Raw genomic sequence first — 13,538 nt, forward strand, 5'->3', positions numbered from 1 at the left:
AACGGCCGTCAGATCGACTTCCACATGAGCTTGAGGGTTCGCTCCCATCGAAGGTCGTCGGTTGGAGTGCCTGAATTAAGCGTACTTTGCCTTTTTTCTAGCATGACGAGTGGCACCCGAGCCAGCAGTGGAAGAAGAACATGAAGAACGCGCAAGCAGTGGCACGAGCGCATGTCTGCGCGAGGCGAGCTCACGTGACTTCCTGTGCCGCACGCCGCGTTTTCCAGACCATCGGGCGTATCAGCCACTTCAGGCTTTCGCCTTAAAAACTAAAACAGCGACATCCTTTCATCTTTCCGCCAGAGCACTCCAGCGAGTGCAGGCGATGAGCTTTGCGCGTCTCTATTGGTGGAGCCGAATCACATGGCCAGCGCGCGAACGTGTGCGCACAACCGACCTTTCGTTTTCTTGATTATTTGTTTCTAGTTGCGTCGGTGCCATGACGTACGCCAATGCGTGCGGTGTCTTCCGCGTAAATTCTGGGTCCGCTATAGTGTCGTTACCGGACCTTCTCGTGTGTGGCACTTTCATACGAAGTCTCAAAAATGCAAAAATGGGGTCTCTTTGCGCCTAGTGAGTGTCGTACATCAGCGATTTCAAGGCTACGAAGGACTTCAGTTCTATTTACTGTTGTGAACGAGAGCATGGATGGCGCTGCTTCTGGAAGATTTGTACACAACGCGGTTATTTCGTGTATTACGTGATTGTTGCCCGCAACCACCGAAAGCAATATTTTGTACTAGGTTACAAGGGTAAACGGTAACACGTCTACACACAGGGTAAAACTCCACAGCGATATTTGCGTCATCGTTCAGGGGCTTCTTATAGGTGTTTTTGTAATTAGACGGCGACCCGCTAGCTGGTCGGCAAGCAAAGCGGAGACTCAAATCAATTACTAAAGCGACAGGCAAGAAGCGCTGACGTATAAAAAAGTCTTGACGAAGAAATTGCGGTCACTGACCAAGTCAAAGTGAAAACAACACAGAGAGGTTTCGGGACCCGTACGCGTTCTTCGATCACACTGTGTGATCAAGGAACCCGTAAGTGTGATCAAGGAACCCGTACGGGCCCCGAAACATCTTGGTGTTATTTTCACCTTGACTTGGTCAGTGAAAGCCATTTCTTCATTATCCTGTTACCTGACCAGATGAACTTTCGTCGAATTCTTGTGTTAAGCTGCTAAAGAAGCCCGAATAAATTGTTTAGGAATGAAAATATTACTTTGAACAAGAAAGACAAAAATTCAGAGTTAATAACAAACGTTTAATTCAAATGAAACAAAGTTGGTCGGAGTTAAGAAATTTCCAGTCAGTCATTTGTGTGCATAAGCTTTTGCCGATACATTACATAGAACTATAATAAGAAATTTGCGAATGTATCGAAATGTGTTAAGATACAAATTGAAAGTATTGTATGGTATGCAATAATTCCGGTATTATCTCGTATGGCTATATCAAATAATTGTTGCCCCAATATCTTGTATCGTACCATGATACATTTGTAAAGTATCCTTGTCAAGCCCTGGCAGTCACTATGACTTTGTGTGCACGCGACCACTTTCTTTTTGTCAAGTACTTTTTTTTAATTATTACTCCTGTTTATCTTAGGCACACGGTTTGCGGGTCGTTAGCTATGCGTATGCACTCTGTGTGCAATGACTCGACAGGCACTGTGCATGACTTCATCTGTATGTTGATGCGCACATATTGCATCAACTCAGACACTGCAAAACTGTCCACCCGTGCAGCAAAGCGCCCCAGTTCACGGATGGTGCATACACTGCACCATCGCATTCGATTGTGGCGTGGAGCACACAAGGTGCCGTCGCGGTGTAACGAATTTCTGCACCTTGGGGAGAGGTGGTTGAGGCCAACGTTTACAGAACCTCGCAGGGGTCGTGTTTTCGGACGCAGCGGTTCCTTCTCCTGGGAGTTGAAACGCTCTACGAATTCTTCGACAAGGTTTCAACACAGCTGGAATAATCTGCAGACGACTCCGGCCTCCCCGCTGATGACGAATGCAGCCGAACCGCCCCCGCCCATCTGCCAAGGAGCCGAGTTTTGAAGGACGCTGAAATAAAATCAGTTGCCTGATATTTGTTTTTGTTTCTTCGGTGCGTGTTTATCATATACTTTCAGAACGGAAACAACCTGATTACTTCTTGGCACTGAAAGCTGCACTTGTAAACAAAGCTGACTCTGCCGACCTAACTACGTATCAAATGCAAGTACTTTGCTGTCATTACTATCTATGGTTCGTAAATTCACTTCTGCTCCTTATATGCACCGCCTCCTTTGGGTAGTAAACGCAACCACCGGCGCCATTACTAACTGATCTTACTATAATCTTAGTTAACTTTGTGATAAGCAGTTACTATCTCTTGGTTGGAATACTTGCCGTAACACTCGGTGCGTAAATGTGAACTGGAGTGTGCCGGGCAATTCTTCCGTCTTTCATCTTCTACGTCCATTTTTGTTGTTGTTGTGACCAGTGCTGCGCTTCATACCAACAGCTATTACCAGTACGCAGTGCCCTCAAAGTGTCGACAGTCGGGTGTCACGCTTAACGTTAATCGAGAACTTCGAATCTGCGTTCTGAGAAGTAAAGAGGAGTGGAGGTTTAAGCCTGCTCCCGAGACAGACGTTCTGGCTTTCACCTTCAGCAAATCAATTTCTTCCACATCCGACTACGGCCTCTTCGTCCACCTTGCTCGGAGTCGCGCATTCAAGCGATTGCGTTGCGCCGTCTCAACCATCAAACACTTCCGTATGCCCGACTAGTCAGCGAAGGACACTACCACCACCGGCGGAGAAAATTAACTCCAGTGCTCGACAACTGCCTGCGTATCCAAACAAATGCATATATTCAGCCACCAAGAATTGGCAAACCATGCACATTTATGAAGTTATTTGTCCGCTGAAGCTCAAAGTGCCTTTAAAATGCGCCAGAAACATAAAGGTCCAGCGGAATTTTTGAGATAGGTCCACAACAAAACTGGAACTGTGAATTACGCGAACCCGATTTATCGTAAACCTACTGTACTTCAGTCTCAACCTTGTAGCTATATTTTAAACCCATGTCATCTTCTCGCTTTAAAAAAATTCAAGGGTCACTTAGTTATACCTAGGTGAATCAATGCGAAAGCATTGCAACCACCGCACATTCGTATCCATAAAGGCTACGAACTTTCCATCTTTGGTAGGAGTCGGATGCACGACCTTCAGTATAAATTAAAGCGAAATTAATTCAGGCACAGCTATTACCTAGCTATATGCGTTCGTGTAGCCAATGATCTTTGAGTTATCTGAGCTTAACTTAGCATTATTTAACATAAAAGATCGTGGGTTCGAGTGCCTTAATTCACACTATCTTAATTATTGTCCCTCAATTACTTTCCTCTTCATTAACAACAAAGGTCGAGGGCACGACTGAGATAGTGGCCTCTAAGATTAGGCAGCCCCAAAATCTTGGAGGTGCTGTTTAGACCGGGACATCTGACATTTTAACGTGAGCAAAAGGCGTGCTGGTTGGATGTCGAAGGCCACGTACATGAAGCTACAATCAGATTCAAAGGGGCCGTGTGTACACAGTTCCCCTTGCTTTGCATTCCATTGCATTGCATTAGAGTTGCTTCTCGGGCACATAACTGTTATAGAAACGCAAACGTTGCTTCTGCATATCATCGCAACTTATCTGTATTGCTATACGAAGCTGCATTACAAGTCGAACCGTCACTCAGTGCAAAGCCAGTGTATTCAAGTAAGTATTAGTACTAGTAGTAGCAACATCTGCGTTGAAGCGATAACTCTTGGATCATTAGAACTACAGAATAAGTGCAAATGGGAGAGAAGCGCTATGGAAGACGGCAGAAAATTAGGTGGGGTGATGAAAAGGAAATTTTAAGGCGCAACATCGAATAGGCTACAGCAAGAATTGAAAATTGGAATCGTTCGGATAGAACTTCCTTCTGCAAGGAACATAAAATGGGCTGATGATCATGATGACTAGCACTTGGTTGGTTTTCATTATAAGTAAGAGATCTTTAAAAAAAAGGAACGGAAGTAGCATAAGTCCATGCTCTGTTTGAAGCTGTCTCTTAGATCATTGCACTGTGACTGCACAAACGAAGCCATGACTTCTTGTATCCTTTCCATCTCATACTTGCAGTGAAAACCCGTGAAATCGAGAAGCCAAGTTCTATCTTATCTAAACCTCTCATCAGAAAATTTTGAAATATAAATCATCACGCCATCGATGAAAGTGTCACGCCATTAAGACGCCAGAAACTCCACCAAAGCTTCGGTGAGGAAACGAACGACTACATCGTCACGATAGAAGACCAAGACTGTATTGCACGTCAATATTTCACGCAGCTACCAAATGTAACATGCACATTTAAAACTGGTACGGTATGTGCGCGCGCTCAATGAATGATAATAATGCCAATGACCAAATACTCACTATGTAATAAAGACACGTCGGCACCGTCCTCTCCACCAGCCCTCAGTCAGCGCCGGGTGCAGTTAAATTCATGTTCCTTTCCAGGTAGACCACGAATACTTCACCACTCAACACAATCACACATTGTGCAAGGCCGCACACTGCCGGCACCTAAATTCCGCTGCAGCGTTGTTCAAACGCCTTCGCACGAACCGATGGAGCTCTCTCCAAATATGGGTATACGAGCTCGCGTGAAATACCGCTGCCTTGCTGCAAGGCACCTAAAACGGCTCATTTTGATTGATTCCCTGTCTTATCGCCAAGCGCTCACGACTGCCCGATCGTCGTCACAACGTAGGAGGGCTGCCACTCGCCAATGACGAAACACGGAAAGGAAGATCGGAACACAGAGTCACGGTCCCATTTGCGAAAATCATGCAACGTCATGCCATGAGCAACACAAAGTGACGGCTTTTACCTGTGAGAGGACCACCACGATTAACCGCACAGCTCGACTGCTTGTCCATGCAGGTGCAGGCATTCGATGCCTGCTTCGAGAATTCTCCTCGTCGCCTTTCTTTCGACGCCGCAAAGCGGCGGCGTGTTCGCGCCCAGACTAACCATCTCCATGACGCTGCGCTTTGATAACTCCGTGGCGGCTTCGCGTTCGTGATGGCTGAAAGCCGTTTCCTTCCCGTCAAAGCACATATCGTGTCAGCGATGTGCGCCTTTCACTGGCGCCTCGAAATGACCCCGGCGGGGAACAGTGTATGACTCTCAAGAACCACCACTTCCGCCATGTTGACGAGATGACACGCAGGCGATGCAAAACCGGCCCGCGATTTATATTGAATGCACCTTCGATTCGCTTCTGATCGAGAGCTCACGCGGAGCTGTGAAGTGTTGTATTAGAGGGTGTTCGAGTGCTGCACAGCGACAAGTGGGCCTTGACGTTTTAACAATCAGTAACGATTATTTAGACACTGCCAATACTTTGGCAATGCTTATTTCCTACGTGCAACCTTTAGCGAATCAGAAAGTATTACTCCCAAGTTCTTATTAGCCAAGATAAGGTACATACCGATAATTATAGATATACGGACTGTTCCACGTAGCTTACACTAATTTCCTCCTTAGTCCCCTGACCATTTCAGACATTTCCGCCATCGCAGGACTAAGTATAAGATGGCCCTGTGTAGAATCCGTCCTGCTAACTGTGGACCCGCGCTAACTGTCACGCTAGTCTTCACGGCATTTTGAGAACTCAAAACAACACCAGCTCCTCACACTTCTCAAAGCGAGACACCTTTCCCCATACGTGGGCATTTCCCTAAGGATCTCGATGGACCTACTTCACTTGCTCCTTAGAAAACGAATTGCATTTTCTTGCTCATACGCCATGTACATGTAATGTACTTGTGGAGCGCAACCGCCACCTTCAACAATTGACATCAGCACCGTTCTGCGAAAGCACCGGGCAGATATAAGGCCGGGCCATTCCAAGAAAGGAGAAACGCTGGGAATGGATCTGCGGAGTTCGCAATTAAAGCAGTAAATTGCCTAAAATATAGCGCCAATGACTTTGTCGTTCACCCACGTAATAGCCGAACACATCGGCGTGTTGATTTTTTTTTATTTCGTAAAGATTGATATTTGATGTACCTGAACTTCGGACACAGTGCATTCGTGCGTACATGCGTGCGTGCGTGCGTGCGTGTGTGTGTGCGTGTGTGTTTGTTTGTTTGTGTGTTTGTGCGTGTATGCGTGTCCCTGTGTGTGCGTGTGCGTGTGTGTGCGTGAGCGTGCGTGCGTGTGTGTGTGTTTGTGTGTGTGTGCGTGTGTGTGCGTGTGTGTGTGTATGTGTGTGTGTTTGTGTGTGTTTGCGTGTGTGTGCGTGTGTATGTGTGTGTGTGAGTGTGTGTGTGTGTGTGCGTGTGTGTGTGTGTGTGTGTGTGTGTGTGTGTGTGTGTGTGTGTGTGTGTGTGTGTGTGTGTGTGTGTGTGTGTGTGTGTGTGTGTGTGTGTGTGTGTATTAATTGTGTTTGAAACTGACTGAATACCGGATAGTTTCACGCTTTGAAACGCGAAAGAAATCGTGCCACTTACGTCTACGTATGCACTCCATCATTCGTACTCACAATGTGTATTTCGTGTTCATTGTACAGCCCATTAACCATTGGCATAATTTTATCCTGTGTAAGTTTAATGCACTTTAGAGCAACTCTATTTAGGCCCCTATACAGTCACCGTAACGTCTGCCCTTCGTTATTCATAGCTCCATTACGAACGCATTAGTACCGGCCTGGCTCTCTTTGGCCACGCTTGGCCCTTGCGCCACAAAACAGAGCATTTATTCATTCGTAATCGTACTCAATGTCACCTTTTCGCATTATTCCATCGCTTCGAAACGCCCCGCCCTGCTGTTCCCTAGCGGGATAATTGCACATCTTTCCTGCCCTCTTTTTTTTGCGTTTTCCTCTCTGTCATCTTTTTTCCCCCTACCGCCTATCCCACTATCCTATCAGTGTAGGGTAGCAAACCGGAGACTGTTATCTGGTTAACCTCTCCGCCTTTCCGCTTCCCTCTCTCTCTCACTTTCCTGCCGAGGGCCTTGCTCGACGGGCGTCACAACTCAACCAACTTGATTTACAATCTACAAAACGCACGAGAGAGGAGGTGCCTGCACTCTGACATGAATGGCGCTAGTTTAGGTTTTTTTTTCGTCGCCTTTAGTCGCGTCCTGCGCATATCGTTAACGTTTGTTAGACGGTGAAACGTCATCACCCGATGAAAGATAAACCAGTACACCTCTCACCTGCAGAGCTCACGAAATTCGGCTTATGCAGTTGAGAAATCAAATAGCTGCATCTTTTATGCACAATTGGCAGCAAACACTTCAACGGAACAGCTTCACGCACGGACATCTTTTGAGTACGAGGTATTAGTTTAAAAGATCGAAAGACAGAATGAAGAAACTTGTCGTGGCAAGGTTGTTTTAAGATCGTTGCTAATCCTAAAAATCTGTTAAGGCCAAATCCTTAACAAAGCTAGAGTATGTATGGAGTCTTTTCAAGATGGAGGGTGTTGGCAGCGCTGGCTAAAGACCAGGGTTGCCGTTGGTGGCTACTTTGCGCCAAATTGGCTACTTTTCGACCCCGTCTGGCGATGAAAATTTCACGTTGGCTCCTTGGCTACTTTCTGGCTACTTTGAACTTCTATTTTGGCGCATTCACTAGCCATTTTTTTTTGCAATTGCATATACAATAGCAAGCAAGAACTAAGAAGAACAATTATTTTTAAAGCTTTGCTCTCCTCATGGCTGTTCCGGACGCCTTGAGGCGCGCGCGTCCTGTACGCATATATTCTCTCCGCCGGCGGTGCGCACATAGAGACCAACTAGCAGACGCGGGTGCGCAGACGCACGGACTCTGGGTGATGGGCGCACGTCGAAGCAAAGCCCGTGAGGACGTTGCGCGCCATCTGGAGAAAATAACGCTAATTCTAGCGCACGGCGAAGCAAAGGCCGCAAGGACGCTGCGCTCCATCTGGAGAAAATAACACTAATCTAGAGTACTTTCTCCGTTAGGGTCATGCATCCGAAACCATGCGTTTAGGTGCAGCCGTGTGCACGGCATGACACCAGAGAGGAACGAGCAGTACAGGTGAAATAACACTTGTGTACCCCAAGGCGACAAAGCTTCTGTTTCTGTGCCTTCGGCTTGCCGACACCGGCGCCTACCATGGGAAAAGACGCAAGAGCAAAGCGCACGTTTCGAGAAGAATGGAGAAAGGACAAGAAACTGAGCGGTAAGCAAAACGGAAACTATTCTTTAGGCGTTTAGTCGCATGCCGCTTAGTATCTAATATGCATATTACCATGCGTTACAGGATGGATTTCGTCACGTGACGGCGGAACGACTGCTCACTGCAAGTACTGCAATTGCAACATTCGACCCCACTACAGTGATCTGTTGAAGCACGCAGAAACCAAAAAGCACCGCGAGTGCGCAGTAATCCCAAGTTCGCAACAAAAACCGCCACAGCTTCTAGCGTCTTCGAGTCGAACGTACTATGAAAAGGCTCGCCGAGAGTTAAGGATCGCCTTGTACACTGCAGTGCACACTTCCATAAATGCTGTCGACGAACTTGGTGAGATTCTGCATTCCGAATTCAATGATTTTGATCTGCACAGAACGAAGTGCACGGCTATAATTACGAATGTTCTCTTCCCGTACTTCACGGAAAACATGGACAAACAACTGAACGGCTCCAGCTATTCTCTAATGGTGGATGAATCAACCGATGTATCCACGACAAAGCAACTTTGCATGGTTGTGCGGTTTCTGAGTTTAGAAGAAAACAGGATCGCAACCACCCTTCTTGATCTCGTAGAGCTGTCTGATGGAACGGCAGAAACGCTTCACGACACGGTATTGAAGACGTTGGACAAGCACGGTTTATCGATCAAGAACTGTCTCGGACTCTGCACCGATGGTGCAAATGCCATGTGCGGCAAACACAATTCTCTGTTCAGTCGTCTTAGTGAGGACAACAAAGACTTGATTCTGATCAAATGGTCTTGCCACAGCCTGGACCTTGTGGCATCCAAGTCGATGGAGGCGATTCCTTCTGCGGTTGAGCACTTAGTGCGAGAAACCTAAAACTACTTTGCACACAGCAGCTGCCGGCAAGATGCTTATAAGAGACTGTATGCCAGTATGACAGTGGAAGATCAAAGTGCAAATCCACCGCCCAAGATTCTGCCGCTTTCGCAGACGAGATGGCTTGCTATTGCAGACTCTATAGAAAGAATTTTGGCGCAGTACCAGTCTCTCGAAGAGTTTTTTGAGAAAGCAGAAGATCGCAGCTACAACGTGCGCATTTTACGAGAGATGTATCGAGACAGAAAAAATTATGTTTACCTCGTGTTTCTTGCCTCAGTTCTCCGTAACGTTAGGCGAGTGAACAAAATGTTCCAAACAAACACAACTGACCCACTGGTTGTCTTCCAAGAGCTAGAAAATTTGTATTTGGAAATTCTTAGGCGGATTTTGAATCCATCAGTTTTGAGGCACAACACAACGGCAAGTCTGCTGTCGCTAGACCTGGCAAAAATGAAGTCGATTTTCCTGCAACCAGAGGTAGTGGACCTAGGTGACGTCTTCAGAGAGAAGATTTCACTAGTCCCTATTGAAGACCAACGGGCCGTGAGGGAGCGCTGTTTCCAATTCTTGAGGCAAATGGCGATGGGACTGCAGCAGCGACTTCCAAATGCCTCCTCTGCACTTCGAAGACTGTGTGCCATAAATCCCGATGGCATAGAAAGTGCTAAGAGCCGTGAATGCATAATGAAGCTACCGCTGCATTTTTTTTGGATGTTCCTCAATCGAACTGGAGTCTGAAATACGCCAGCTGCAGAGTGTTAGCGGTGCACTTGATCGCGCATCATGTTTGACTTTCTGGCACGCAGCGGCATCGTACAAGGACCCCTTGCGGCGAATGCCCTTTTCAACACCTGGCGCATGGAGCACTGAAAATTTTGACCCTTCCAATTTCTAACGCTGATGCAGAGCGCGTGTTCTCTTGCGTGAACTTGACGAAAACAGAGATCCGTAACAAAATGAAGCTGGACTTGCTCATGGCGATTCTGCGAATCAAATTTGGGCTACGACTTCAAGAAAAAACAGCATCATCGTTTGACGTTCCTGCTGAGTTGTTGAATAGAATGTGCCAAAATTACTCCGGCATGAACACTATCTACTCTAGATAAACTACGCGGACTGAACTTTTATTTATTTGCAACGTACCTGATGCTTGAAGGCCAAGCAAGAGAACCAAATTTCCTTGCTCTTTATTTACTCTGTGTTCTTGTGTTGATTCAAAATGATATTATTTATTGTTCATTAATAAAAGTTGCTTATAATAATGGTACTTTTCTACTTGGCTACAAATTTGGCGCCAAGACCAGGTGGCGTGGCTACTTTTGGCTACTTTTAGCCTCAGTTCTGGCTCTTTTTGAAAAATTCCCAACGGCAACCCTGCTAAAGACGGTTCCAACGGCACCTATACTGCTTTCCAAAGCGTTTTGAGATTTGAAAGACGTCTACGATATAACCGCTGGCTTATGGCCCTTTTTCTAATGAGCAAGAAAACGACAGTTTACAATAACGCTTCATTTCGCAAACGCGGCTTTCGCGCAAGCGTATTTGTGCTGTCCCCGTTTTATGCGAAGCGTATTAGCGTAGGTTTCGGGCCCTTGCGCGACGCCCGGCGGTGGCCACCATTGACCCTGAAGAGGGGTCACGTGACATGACGTCACACAGGCTGCAGATGGGGCCTCATATCGCGCCATCGGTCGCCTCCCGGCGGTGGCCACCATTGACCTCCAAGTGAACTTCAAGTAGGTCACGTGACATGACGTCACACCGGCTGCAGATGGGGCCTCATATCGCGCCGTCGGTAGCCTCCCGGCGGTGGCCACCATTGACCCTGAAGTGCGATCACATGATGTGACGTCACGTGATGACGTCACACCGGCTGCAGATGGGGCCTCATATCGTGCCGACGGACGTCGCCCGGCGGAGGCCTCTACGCTTCGGTTCGCGCCGTCGCGCGCGACGCGGCGGCGGCGCCACCATCCCTGCATCACCTGATATGTGACGTCACGCCAGGGATGAAGCGGCGCGCGCCCGCCGTCGCGTCAGTCTCTGTGCCCGCAACCGCGCCAGCGTCTTTGCGCCGGGCGTGTATGCGGTCAAGATGCCTCCAAACGCTAAGGATACGCTAAGGTTGAGCCCAGTGGATGCTTCGCATCCACTGGGCTTAACCTTGATAAGCCTCCAATTTCTTTGAACTGTGACTGCAATGTTTCAAAACCCCTCAATTGTGTGAGTGTGCCGTTTTTTTCAAAGCTTAATTGATAGCCTTAGCAGTTATGGTGGCAACTAAGTCGCCATAATTATACATTCGCTGCTCGGTTTCCGCTGGTCCACACACGCACGCGCACGTACACTAGGTTCAACTACAACACTATTGCTGAAGCTAAATTTCTTTTCTTAATGGAGTCACCACATAAGTAATGCCCTTTTCTTACGACGAATGCCCTGCTTGGACAGCGAGGATTGTCTTTTGTGCCTTCTCAGGACGCCCTGTAGCGGCATCATGCGCATCATGCCCAATTTTTGGGACCGATATTTCCGTATTCAAAAAACAGAGTCAGCTTGGTACATTTAACTTGCGGGCAAGGGGGAGGTCCTCATAAAGTATTACAATCAGCCGCGCCCAACGACTGGTGTGCCTTACGGCATGAAATCGTTGGTTGATCAAATGCTGGAACTGTTTTATCTCTGTGTAGAGGTATCCATTGTAGCATTGTATTATCAGTATATTAACACCATCAACAATCTAATCGAACCTCCTACAGGTATAACTCTTCAATTTGATTGTGTAATCACAACTTATCGTAGATATGCTGTTCAAGATGTCCTCGGTCGAACGTGCAAATCCATTTCAATTCCAATAGAACACTGAGATGAATTTTTTCTAAAGGAATGTGTCACTTCTGCCTTTGACGATTTCATTTCCCGGCTGTTTTTAAATAAGTGCAGTATTACTTATTTCCCGGCAGAAGAATAAAAGCAGCAGATATTCCGTATTTTGGGAAACGAGGGCCACTTTTTTTTTGTGACGAGTACCGAAAACTCGCACTGTGCAGGTTGCTGATGTGCTTTGAAGACAGTTACTTATAGTGGCTTTCTCCCAATTGTCGTGCGTTATACACGACATTTAGTTATTTTTCTCCGGTATCCTCGGTAAAGTATGCGGGGCACAGTGTTCATATTTATTAGAAGTACGAAGCAATGTTCTGAGTGACGAGCGGTTTATGTTTATTATGTGTAGGATCATTACAGCCTTTCTAGAAAGTTGCTCATCGAAGCATTCCAGAGTGTCATACTGCCGCTAGTCTAAATGTTTTTAGACTACTAAAACAACAGTACAAGAGACAGTTGGCATTCCGCGAAAATGGAGAGAATTTTAAAGGCATGGTGTTGCGAAACCTTCACTTTCCTGGCTTAAATGGAATTGTTGCAGGTGATTACTAAATACCGGTTTTTCCTTGTGTTTTCGTGCATCATACGAGATTCGCGGTTTGTTTCTCCGGTGTACACGGTGAGCTAAACAAGGCATCTTGTTTATATACCGGCGGAAATTGTGCGCATGGTGTGGTCAATGTGTAGACAATGTTCCAAATGGGTTGGTTAAATGCGCATTTTCCAGTAGAATGCGTATGTAAGTGGTCCATAGCGTATTAATCGGTTTTACACCCACTGTGAGAGTTATACAGGATGCGCTGGCATAATTATTACTACGATTGAGTTCAAATTTTGCGAACATAAGGGGAACAATACACCAAGTTTATGTGCGGTGGTAAAGGCGTGTTGATCAAGTACAGCGTTAAAAAAATGTAATAAAATGTTCGAAAGTGTAACGCTGCTGCTATTAGCTAGGTTTCCCAATGTTCTGAGAGAACTCTGCATTTCATACATTTTATACTTTGATGGACTAGGCAGCATTAAGTGATAACGTTTCTGGGTTACTTAGAAGCATTAAGAATAATTATTGAGCCCTCATCTTTTGTTGTGTTACTTTTTCACGCATGATATATAAGTTTCGCCTGGGCACCTGGGCGCGCTTGGGACCTTTCTGAGGCACTCATTGCCTTTTGTTCACGTATCATCTTGAAATTTTACATAGTTGCAAGAGATAAATTCAAAGCCAAGTAATTCTTCGGGGACCCATAGTTAACCACCTGTCGTTGATAAAAGGGTATATGTCTGTTAAACACGATTATAGCTGACAGAAGCATTTCTACGCTTTTCAGTACCACGTGGGCAACAATGCGGGCCCCAAATCCCAAAACCCATTTGAATATATATATATATATATATATATATATATATATATATATATATATATATATATATATATATATATAGAGAGAGAGAGAGAGAGAGAGAGAGGAGGTCAAATCGTTCGCGGTATCCCCTCCCCCTCACTATAGCTATAGCACTGTCTGATTGTGTGGAATGCTGAGGTAAT

The sequence above is a fragment of the Dermacentor albipictus genome, chromosome 9 (genome assembly GCF_038994185.2).
Source record: "Dermacentor albipictus isolate Rhodes 1998 colony chromosome 9, USDA_Dalb.pri_finalv2, whole genome shotgun sequence".
NCBI classification, from domain to species: domain Eukaryota; kingdom Metazoa; phylum Arthropoda; class Arachnida; order Ixodida; family Ixodidae; genus Dermacentor; species Dermacentor albipictus.